Genomic DNA, 12,764 nt, shown 5'->3' with positions numbered 1-12,764 from the left:
ATATTCATGAGTGAAATTGACCTGGGATTTTCTTTTCTTATGTATTTGTCAGGTTTTAGTATCAAAATTCTGCTGGCTTCTTAAATCAAGTTGGGAGTATTCCTGCTCCTTCTATTCTCTGGAAGAGTTTGTGGAAAATATGTGTTATTTCTTCCTTAAATATTTGGTGAATTCAACAGTAAAACCATCTGGGTCTGAAGTTTTCCTTATGGGAAAGTTTTTAATTACATATTCATATGAGTTGATATAGAGCTACTCAGACAGCTATTTTTCTTATACTAGTTTGGATAAGTGGCATTTAAAAAAAAAACTTCTGCCAATTTTTTCTAACATTTCAACTATATTATCATAAGGTTATTTATATTCCTCTATTATCTTTTCAATATAGTTAGACCCCTTTTAATTCCTGATATTGTTGGTTGGGATTTTTTTTTCTTGATTAGTCTTTCCAAGATTTATTGATTTCATTAGTTCTTTGGCTCAGTTGATTATGTTTGTTTTCTATTTCATTATTTTCTTTTCATGATTTCTTATTTTTACAATTTATTTGGTATTCTGCTTTTAATTTATTGAAATTAATGCTGAGAATATTTGCTCTTAAGTCTTTCTTCCTTCCTAATAGATGCATTTGAAATTACAAAGTGTTATTTTAGCTGCTTCCACAAATCAGGGTATGTCATATCTTCATGGTGATTTCTAAACATTTTCTAATTATCATTGCTATTTCTTTTCTGACCCATGACTTCTTAATTTCACAGACATATGGGCATTTTCTGTTATCTTTTTTGTTACTGACTTCTAACTTAGTATCATTGTGGTCAGAAAATTTACTCTATGATTTAAATCCTTTGACATGTGTTAAGAATTACTTAATGACCCAGAATATAAAAAACATTGGCAAATATTTTGTGTGCACTTGAAAAAAAAAGTACAGCCTATATTTATTGAATGAAAGGTTTTATAATTAGATGTTTGCTAATTAACTTTCTATATCCTTACTGTTTTTTACAGTGTCCTGGTTGTATCAATTATGGAGAAAACTGTGCTAAAATTTCTAATTTTATGGATACCTCTAATTCTCCTTGCTGTATTTAATAAGTGAGTTAAACCTTTTTATTATGAAACATCTTTATCTGTAACAGTGTATCCTGAATTAGAGTCTACTCTCTTTGATATGAGTATGGCTACACAATCTTTCTTTTGCAAGATATATATTGTTACATCCCTCCACATCTGGCCCTTCTGTATCTTTATAAGTAGTGAATATGTTTTTAAATCTAATTTGATAATCTTTTGACTTTTAATTAGCATATTTAGCCTACTTACATTTAATATAATTGCTGACACATATGGATATAAATCTGTTATCCTACTATTTTTTCTTTTTCTCACCTACTCTATGTTCCTTTTTCTCCTGTTTCCCAACTTTTTTTTTTTTTCACTGTGGTTCTGAATCTCAAAAGTATTCTACCTCAGAGCTATATCTCCAAGCTCTTTTTATTTTTGAGACAAGGTCTCACTCACTGAGTTGACCAAGCTGGCCTCAAACTTGCAATCCTCTGGCCTCAGCCTCCCAAATTGCTGGGATTATAGTTCTGAGCCATGTGGCAGGTTATTTACACATTCTTTTATCATTCCTTAAAGATTATCTAAAGTTTAAAAAAATTCATCCTTAACTTATTAAGGCTAATGCAAATTCATTTTTCAACTTCCTGTACAAGGAAATTAGGGCAATTCAGTTTCATTATTCTCTTCAGACTTAGGTTCTTCCTTAATCCTATGTTTTATTCTTGTTATACATTTTAATTCTACATGACATAATTATTATTATGTGCATCAGAATTTATTCATATTTAACTAATTATTATTTCTATTGCTCTCCGTTCCTTCCTACATCTCTGAACTTTGATCTGCAATTATTTTCCTTTTATCCAGTGGAAGACCTTTAGTGGGATTTTCTTTACTATGGATTAGCTCATGATAATTTTTCTTTTTCCAATACTGAGAATTGAACCCAGGGCTTTGTGCATAACTGAGTCACATCCCCAGAATAATTTTTTTAACACTTCTGACTTTTCATTTTTGAGAGACCTTTTTGGTAAATATAGAATTCATAGTCAACAGTTAGCAATTTGAAGATAGCATGTCACTTTTTTCTGATTTTTATTTTATTTCTTTAAGAGTCAGCTATCATTCTTCTATTGTTCATTTAAAGACAAAGGACTGTCTACTCCCTTAATTTCAAGTGTTTTTCAGCTTTTCTGTATTTTTGTTTTCAGAAATTTTGCTATGTTGAAGTGTTTTTTGTTTTTTGGTGTTTTTTTTTTGTTGTTTGTTTTTTATTTTTGTAGTTAAACTGTGGGGGTCAGAGGGCCTCTTGATTCCATGGCTTTTTGTCACTTGTTAACTTTGGAATATTCTCAGCTGCTTTTTTCAATAATTGTCCCACTTTCTCTTTGTTCTCTTATTAAACAGCCAATTACATGTATATTAGGCATTTCCACCATATTTCACATCTTTCACAATCTTGTTATTTATTTTCCATCCTTTTATTCCTTTGTGCTTTATTATTATTACTATCATCATCATCATCATCATCATCATCATCATCATCATGTTGGGGATTGAACCCAATGTCTCCCTGAGCTACACTCTCAGATCCCTGCTTTACTTCTGGTATTTTCTTCTGGTCTATCTTCCAGTTCACTAATTCTCTCTTTAATGGCATATACTCTATTGATCCCATCCACTTGGTTTTTTTAAACAGTCTTTTTAGCATATAAGTTACATACCATAATATTTACCCATTGTGCCAGGCACAGTGGCACATGCCTATAATACCAATAGCTTGAGAGGCTGAGGCAGGAGGATTACAAGTTGAAAGCCAGCCTCAGCAAAATAGAGAGACCCTAAGCAACTTAGCAAGACCCTGTCTCAAAACAAAAAACGGGCTGGGGAAATCCCTGTTACCAAAAAAAAAAAGCCCATTGTGATCAAAGATTTCAGCAATCAATTCAATTTTGCAAGCATAACTATCACCAACTTTAATCATGGAGCCTTTACACCATTACAAAAATACTTCATCTACTTGGACTTTAATGGCAGTATGCATAATTTTCAATTTTAGAAGATCTATTTGGTTTCTATTTACAATTTTCAGTTCTCTGGAAAAAAAAGTTTTATTTTTTATTTTTTTCCTTTTTGAACCCAGGGTCTTGTGCATGCTAGGCAAGCACTCTACCAACTGAGCTATGTCCCTAGCTCCCCTCTGGAAAAGTTTTAATCTTATCTTTTAATTCTTTGAGTACATTAATCACAGTTATTGATTAGTATATCGATATTAATCATAAGAAGTGACCAAAAGCTAGGCTCACCCTCTGGGCTATCTACCACTGCCCTCCCCCATTCCAGAGCTTGGTTTTGCTATTCCTCATTGCATTTGATGAGGAATGCTTCCAACTGATTTTTTTTTTTTTCATTTTAAGCAGATTTTCTCAGCCAGAGAATTGATTTGAACAAACCTGATCTACTACTGCTAGAAACACTAACTACCATGGTAAGCAAGGTGATCATAATTTATCATACAAATGAGGATGATTTTGAAAATGAAAGTAGGCATTATCTGTGAGTATGTCGGGGCAGTAGGCATAGACCAAAACTAAGAGGAAAATCAGATTGCAGGACCACCCCAGGAATCATGCATGGAGGACTTTGTTACCAAAAAATAAATATTTAAAAATCACTTTGGTCATACCATGAATATGAAAGTAATTTTTCCTCTCTTGGTGGTGACTGAGTCATTGACATGAAAGATAGATTTGAACAGGTTCTCTCCCTGGAACACACCACTCCGCCGCTTAGTGCATCGGCAGAGGAAGTCAACTATTACACTTAGCCTCTTCCTGGGCCCTATACCTCATTCATGTCCTTGGCTGAGACCTGGTGTGTTGGTACAGTCTTGTGAACATTTCAAATAGGAGAGAATTTTTTTTTTTTCTAAAAAGTGTCAGAAGTTTCAGAGTTGAGAAGAAAATGTTCACAGTTGCAAGAGGAGCCCGGTGCTCCCTTCCCTTCCATTTTATTAGCAATGCGATCCTTGGCTCTGTCTGCTGCTGTCTGTCCTCATGAAGGGAACAACCTAAGAAGTGCGGGGCCTGATCTGTCTTAGCTTTTCAAAGAGCTGGATTTGCCTCCTGGGTCGTCTTCTAAAGTGCACCCCTCTGGGCTAGAGAGCAGCTCTCTGACTAATGCCAGAGCAAAGCTGAAGGAGATGCTCTATCCAATGAAACAGGATTGATGTCTAATTATAGACCCTCCACATCTTGTATGTTCAGCCAGTCCTTTCCTGGAATTTTGACGATGCTATTCAGGATATCACTTCCTATTCTTAATCTGCATATTTTAGAGGACTTGATTCAAAACAATGTTTTGGATACAAATCGTCCAACATTTTTCCAAAACACAGGCTTATATTGGCATATAAAGTCATTTGCCACATGCCTTGTGCTTACATCCTAGCAGGTGGATAATAGATTAGAGTTACTAAGACGTCCCTGTATTTTCCCATCCATAGAACACTGCAATGGAGAAAGAAAACTACCTGGTGAAAACAAAATATGATTCCAACAATTTAAGTCCATATGTCATTGTCATTTACTAAGCAACAGGAAAAAAAAAAAATGAAGTATTGGAAACATTGGGCCTAGCAACAAAAATAATGAGTTAAACTCAAAGTACCAATAACCTAGGGTCCAGTTCAGCTGAGATTTTTCTGTGGCCCTGGGGAACATTCAAGAACTCAGAGCCTCTGCTTGTTGATTTACTAACCACTGTCCTGGAGACAGGTCGGCCTCCTTCCCCAAGGCTAAAACCAAAGGGAAACTGAACACAAGGTCTCTATTAAAAGACCCGAGACAGCACCTGACCCTAATCTAGAGCCTCACTACCACTCTGTCGATCAAAATCAACTGTCAAGGTCTTTCTCCACTCAGAGCAGTGGGTCTACACTCCCTTATCTAATCCCCTCCAAGGCAGGGTCTCACCTGCATGGCTTATCTCCGGGTGCCCAGCCCTAACAGCGCCCCACACTGGAGACCTCCATAAACATTTCCAGACGACTAAATGAATCCTCACAGCAATCCAGAGGAAGCAGAGGGCCCATTTCAACACATTTTCAGAGGAAACCACAAAGACTGATTTGATCTCCCATGGAAACGCCGCTGTGGTTTGCTGGGGTCTCTCCAAACTTTAGGGATTCATCTTCTCTAAATTTTTATTTCGGCAGATTTCAAACCCTAAGGAAAGTTGAAGGAATAAGACCAAGAGTAATCTGCAAACCGTAACTACAACCATAAACATGTTGGCAGGCTTCTCGTTAGAAAAAGAACATTCTTCATCAGAGGTTTGGTTTTTAAAGAGAACACAGTGTGTTCAAAATTGAGTGGTAGGGGACCTTTTCAAAAGGCGAGCACGAGATTCACACCTTCAAGGAATGTATTATATAGTTGGTGCTTTAAACTGTACCAACATGAAATAATTCAGGACAATTAAGTCCTTCACTGGATGATGCTAATTTTAAGTGAAATAGATGTTCAGAGAAGTGAGAAATCAGGTTGGGCTGAAGTTTCAGAGAGGAAATATGTGGTAGAGACTGGCTGTTTATCAAACCTGTTCCCCCATCTTTCTGGGCACACATCTGGACTATTTGTGTGTGTGTGTGTGTGTGTGTGTGTGTGTGTATTTTTTTATTTTACAATAGTGGAGATTTAACCGAGGGGCACTTTAACTACACTGAACTACATCTCCAGACATGTATACATGTATGTATGTATGTATGTAGAGGGTCTCACTAAGTTGCTGAGGCTGGCCTCAAACGTGTGATCCTCCTATCTCAGCCTCCCAAATAGGTAGGATTACAAGCATGCACAGTGCCCCTGGCTGGACTATGCTTTTCTAAAGCCCCTATCTGTGAGTCACACTTGGCCATCTTACTGAGTGCCAGCTAGTGGCATGGGAGAGGAAGTGGAACGTACCCCATCCAGGCCTAGCTAACAGAAACTAGTCACTCAGGAGCTAGCAGGTTCTTTCTCCCTTCCACGGGTGGATTTCCAGTAAGCACAGTGACCTGGGGAGCCATGGGTTGAAAATGGCAAGTGCCTGGGGCTCTAAACCATCAGTGAAAGAGGCATCTTCTCCTCAGGCAGCCCACTTGGGATAGGCAAGAGGTAAACTTCTGTTGCTGTGACTCGTTACACTATTTTGCATTGGTTGAAGCAGCAGTTGTTACCCCCAAGTAACAAAAGTTAGGGCTTAACATACCCCTGAATATTGGTGGAAGGAAGTGATATTTTGAATCAGCCAGAGTGCTTTTTCTTAACAACCTAGGAGCACTTGAGCCTCTGTTTTCATAATGAAGCAGGGCACAGGGGACAGCAGATAAACCTGTAGACACTCACTAATCCAGGGCCCACCAAGAACAGACTACAACAGCAGGTACTCAAGCAAAGACAGGAGTCCAGAGGGCCACCAACTGCCTATCTCAAAAGCTGGTGCTGTTTAGAAGGGGCTCCGTCTTCACTAAAAATCTGCAACCACAGAAAGCCCTTAAATGGGTTTGAAGATGACTTGATTACTTAATTGATTAGAATTTTAAGTCTTACCTTTGCAGATTGGAAACGATTCCAGGAGTCTGGCCAAAAAAACAAAGGCTAATTCTCAAGAAACACACCTGTAACTCAAGCCTCAAAGAATTCCCACTGATAAAGTCTCTAGCAGAAAGTAACAGTAAAGTCATGCGGAGCAAAACAAAAGACACACACCAAGCACAAGGAAACAAAACACCATGAGCAACAATCGGAGGAACAGACACAGCATTGTATTGGATGTCAAATAAATGTTGAGTAAGCAATGGAAGAGTGCAGATGTGCAAGAGGGGAGCAAGATTAGAGAGATCAGACACAGGAAACTGGAGGAGGTTGAAGAAACCATCCACACTGCAGCACAGAGATACAGAGCAAAGAACATCTGAAAGAGGGTGAGCCTTAGAGAAGACAGAAACCAAAGTCTAGCATTTGAATTAGAATGACAAGGTAGGGAGAACCTTCCAGAACAATGAAAAAGTCATTCCACAAATTCACCAAGTCTTTAAAACCCCTGAATAAATACATACACATTAAGAAATTCACCTCAAGCTACTTTACACCTAATAAGACTCAACTTTAAGAGCAAGAGGAATAGATATTTTGCAACAAGCAGTAACTGAAACAGTAGTCTATCCATATATTCTCACTAAATAAAATCTAAAAAAGACAAGTGATGGGGATAAAAAGGGATTATAAGCAAAGAATGAGGAAAATAGATGGGTAAATCTGAACACATATTTCCAGTTTTAAATAACAATATCTAATCTTTGGGGTCAAAAATTTTTAAAAAGATAAAACTAAAATGTGGACAGAAAATGGGACTAAAGTTTGGGGAAAAGCGATTGGAATTAAGTGGACTATGATCCTTGCATTGTTTAGGAGGAGAGATATTAGTGAACTTTGGTTTTGATACCTGTGCAAGGTAAATTTTGAGAAAACCACTAAAAGTATCCTAGTTCAAGCAGGGCGTAGTGGTGCACACCTGTAATCCCAGTGGCTTGGGAAACTGAGGCAGGAGGATGGTGAATTCAAAGCCAGCCTCAGGAATTTAGGGAGGCCCTAAGCAATTTAGCAAGACCCTGTCTCAAAAAAAAAAAAAAAAAAAAACAACAACAAAACAAAACAAAACAAAAAAACCACTGTGATATAAGTACCAGAAATACTATAGGATTTTTGACTGTTGACAATATTAATTAGTGAGTGTGTATTGACTGAATAGTGAATGATTATAAGCAATGTGCCAATCATGTAATGTGAACTGCAGAACTTAGACTTAAGTTAGTGATGTAACAGTCTACACCTGGGTTGTAACCAGGTACACCCCAGACCTCACCCAGTTATCAGCTGCAAGCACAACTGAACTAGGACTTAAAAACCCAGACTTCTGGAGGCCAGTGGGACTAATAGGACCTGGACAGAAAGGCTGAGGCCTCCATCGCTGTCATCTCCCTGCATCAAATTCCTTGGCCCGAATCAAGTTCCATCGGCCTGAATCGAGTTCCAGCGACCCGGACTTAAAACACGTCACAGGTGACCCTCGGTGTAGATTCAGTTAGGACTTAGAATTAGGATGTATGTCTGAGGTATGATGAGCATCAATAAAATAGATTTATTGAATCTAACTGCGCATCAGACTGAGTTATAGAAACTGCTCGTGACAGACTGGGATGTTGCTGGCTGGTTAAGCAGCCCTGGGTTCAATCCCTGGTACCAAACAAAGCAAGCAAGCAATCAGAGTGTAAAAATTCCACACTTCTAGATAAAAATATATAAAATCAGGGGAAAAAAACTTAATTTAAAAGGAAGCAAGAAATGAAAGAAAAAGAAACACAGGAGAGGCAGGAAAATGAAACCAAGAAAAAACTGAGACAAAGAAATAAATTGGCAGCTGGGGTTGTGGCTCCATAGTAGAGGGCTTCCTCACATGTGTGAGGCCCTGGGTTCGATTCTCAGCACCACATATAAATAAATAAATAAAATAGAGATATTGTGTCCATCTACAACTAAAAATATATACAAAAAAGAAATAAATTGGAATATATTTGTAATTACAATAAATAGAAATGCAATCGATATTCCAGCTGAAAAATAATTATTTACAGACGGCATACAAACAATATCCAGCTATATGTCATATATAGAAGATGCATCTTGACTATTAGGATACAAAGTGCTTGAAAAACCAAAGGATAGAAAAATAAGTATCAGCAAAAACTAACCAAAGAGAAACTAATTGTCTTCCTGTTGTCTAATATCATTACATCCACATCAGACAAAATAGACTTTAAAACCAAAAGTATTGTGTTTCTTCACAAAAAGGAAAAAAAAAAGTCCACTTTGCAAGAACACAGAAGAATTCTAAGTGTGCATATACTAAATATGTCAAAAAAATGACACTTCACTATTTTAGTTGGGGGATTTAACATGCCCCTCTCAGTTAAAAAAAAATGGATCAAGCAAAGAATCAATAAAGTAGAGAAGAATTAAAGAGAAGGGTTGGGGGTGAAGCTCAGTGGTAGTGGGCTCAATCCCTAGTACTGTATAAATTTAAAAAAAAATGTTTTTTAAATGAGAAGAAAGAGAAAAAGGAAGCAAGCATACAAAGTGATATTAGGAACAGAAAATGAATTGTGATGGTACTGAGATTAATGTCAATGATAGGCTATTATCAATAATCATAATGTCCCCAAATGTTGAAACCGAGACAAAGTAAATTCTTAGAAATGTATAAATTGCTCTGATGGAGTCAAAGAGAAAGAGAACACCAAATAGTCTTACTGTAAAAGAAATAGGATCAATTCAGTTTTAAAAAGCAAAGCTTTCTTAAAGAAATTCCCATGCAGAAGGGCATGGTGGCCCACGCCTGTGATCTCAGAGGCTGAGGCAGGAAGATCTCAAGTTCAAGACCAGCCCCAGTAACTTAGCAAGGCCCTAAACAAATTGGCAAGACCCTGTCTCAAAATTTAAAATCATTATCATCATCATCATCATCGGGTTGGGAATGCACCTCTGGGTTCAATTCCTTGTTAAAAAAAAAAAAAAAAAAGCAAACAACCACAAAAATAAACACCAGTTCTGGATAAACAAACTGTTATCAAGCATTCTCAGGAACACATATATATTCTCGTCTTTTACAAACTACTCCAGACAGCGGAAAAAGAAAACTCTTTGTGTTATTTTGGAGATTAGAATAACATTGATACCAAAACACGTTAAGAGAAATATAAGACTTCTTACCCATGAACATAGACGCAAAACTCCTAAGAATTATTGTTTAAGCAAAAAGAAATGCACAGAGAAGATAACACCATAAAACTAAGTTGACTTATTTCAGAAATGTAAGGTTAGCTTAATATTTTAAAAATGCATTAATGTAATTCACCACATTAAAGGAAAAAGTCATATAGATGGCTCAATAAACATAGAAAAATAATTTTATATAATTTGACATCCGCTAAAGATTTAGAAAATAACATATAGAAAAGTGAGAAATTTAAAACGAACTTACTGGACCTGACAAGGGGCTTCTACACAACACCTTGACAATGTCACACTAAAGTGCAACAGTAGGACCTTTTGTGACACGGGGACCAACAATCACTGCTTCTCTTCAGTGTGATCGAAGAGGGTCTAGCCAGTGCGGCAAGGAAAGAAAAAGAAATAACTGGCATAAGGATTGGCAAAAAAAAAAAAAAAAAATCCATCTTTTGCAAATGATATGATTATCCACATTAAAAAAAATCCTAAAGAATTTATAAAAACTTGATAAAAGCTTCAGGACACAAGAATAATATACAAAATCAATTTCACTTCTTGAACATATGCATAACCTTTGACAAAACAATTAGTTCTATGCTAGGTACATACTTAGCAGTGTTCACTAAAAACATACAGCATGTGTTCACTAAAAAACATATCCGTGAAAATTCAAAACCAGCACTCTTAATTGTATAAACTATGGGAGAAGGCAATAAATTATTGCTACATAACCGGTCCTGTATGAATTCTCAGAAACATAATTGGTGTGTGGGAGAAAAAAACACACACAAAGACAATAAACTATATGTTTACTTTCACATAAAGTTCACACACAGGCAAAACCTGCTTATGATGTTCAAAGTTAGGAGAGTAATGACCTTGAAGAGTAATGACCTTGCTTTTTGGGCAGAGGACAGGGGCTTTGTGGGCAGAAGAGGGATGCTTTGAGTACAGTGATACTTTACATATTGATCTAGGTTCTGGTCACATGGGTATGTTCACTTTTAAAAAATATCATCAAGCTTTAGATTTGTCCTCATTTTGTATATGTAATTCAATAAAAAAAGTTTCCCTTGATCAAGTAAATATCTATATATCTATCAAGATGAAACTGTGGGCCTAGATGCAAGCATACATACAATATATGTGTGTGTATGATATTTATGTATCTATTAAATGTGTATAAGATATTTTTCATGTGCATGTATGTATGTATATGTAATACCAAAAAATAACTTTACACCTGCTCCATATGATACATAAATAAACAGTACTGGGTGAATCAAGACTGAAATATGACAGGTAAACAGGTACTCCACAAATGAAGAAATATGTATGTCATATTAGTCTGTTTTCTGTTGCTATAACAAAATAACTGAAGTTGAGTACTTTATAAAAGAAAAGAGGTTTATTTAGCTTATATTTAGGGGCGGGGGGGGGTGGCTAACAGTCCATAATGAACATAACTGAACAGCCTCAACTGTTCAGCTTCTGGTGAGGGTCCCCTGAGCTGTATCATAATATGGAAGATGACATCATGGCAGAAGCACATGAGAGAGGAAGAGATCTCATGGTGGAACAAGAAGCCAGGGACCAAGGTGCCATATTTGCTCTTTATAACAATTTCCTTTAGTCTCACTCCACAAGATCAGGACTAATCCTTCCCAAGGGCAAAGGCCTTCCACTAGGCCCTGCCTCTTAAAGGGTCCACCACCTTTCTCACCACCACCTGGGAACACACCCAAACCCTGTGCAACCATGGTCATGACCAATGACCATGAAGAGACGTTCACTCTTGTTAATCAGGAGAATTAAAACGACAATGGATTATTTTATACTTAATTGGGAAAAATTCTCCAGTCTGACAATAAGGACAGTTAGAATATAAAACAACAGAGATACTCATTTACCATTGGTGGGAGTACAACTGTTCACTTTTTAAAAAAAAAAAATTTAGCTGTTGATGAACGTTTATTTTATTCATTTATTTATATATGGTACCTCACACATGCTCAGCAAGTGCTCTACCACGAGCCACACCCCCAGCCCAACTGTATACTCTTGATGCTGGGGAGCAGCCAGCCTGCCCCAGGGTCTGCTGTGGCCAGAGGAGGGCATGAAAAGATCACCTGACCAGTGGCTTGATGGAGAGTGGGGCTCACCCTCAATCTGCTGACCAAGGGCACTGGGCTGGGGGACACCTGGGCAAGAAGAGTAGCACCTGGGACAGCCAAGAGGATGACCAGACAGGTTTTTGTTTGTTTGTTTTTGTTTTACAAACTGTGAGTCATGTATTTCATCCCAACCAGTGTTTCCTTCATGAACCAAGACTAATGGAATACTAAACTAAGGGTAGCAAGAATAACATCTTGTGAAACCTCTGTTTCAACTATATTTTATTGTATCAAAGCTTTTGCTTCACTGTGGTAGGGACTTTTTCAGAACAAAGGAAAGATAACAGGGCACCATCAGTGTGCACCTCCCACAGCTCTGTTGTTACAGGGTTGCAACTGTATACTACAGACACAGAATGCCCAATCAGAAGATGCACTGAGTTTGGCAGGAGACAAAGAGCAGGCAAGGAAGGAGTAACTACCAGGCGTAGAGGAGGTAATGTCTCCTGCTCAAGGGCACTCAGTCTTTGGATACGAACCTGCTGGGCCAGTGCTGGCACTAATAAATGCTGCTTCCTGCTGAATGCCCAGGTGCCCTGTCTCTGTGAGAGAATCCCACAACATCAGACCACCTGTATACAAGTGTACCTGCAGGCTAACTAGAATCTCATCAACAATGTATCTACATCTCTCTGCAGGTCTTTGAAAAACCGCAGCCCTCACCCACTCTGCAGCTGAAAGAGCAGGGCGC

The 12,764-nt window shown here is 37.5% G+C and overlaps 1 protein-coding gene across 1 annotated transcript in view; it reads right to left on the bottom strand.

Annotated features, from left to right (window-relative positions):
- The window catches only part of Foxn3 (forkhead box N3), a 384,721-nt gene that overhangs the window by 362,052 nt on the left and 9,905 nt on the right, over positions 1-12,764 (bottom strand). The window lies entirely within an intron of this gene.

The sequence above is a fragment of the Urocitellus parryii genome, chromosome 6, assembly GCF_045843805.1.
Source record: "Urocitellus parryii isolate mUroPar1 chromosome 6, mUroPar1.hap1, whole genome shotgun sequence".
In the NCBI taxonomy this organism is placed as follows: Eukaryota; Metazoa; Chordata; class Mammalia; order Rodentia; family Sciuridae; genus Urocitellus; species Urocitellus parryii.
Note: the sequence above shows the minus strand (reverse complement) of the source record. Positions and strands in the feature narration are given on the sequence as shown.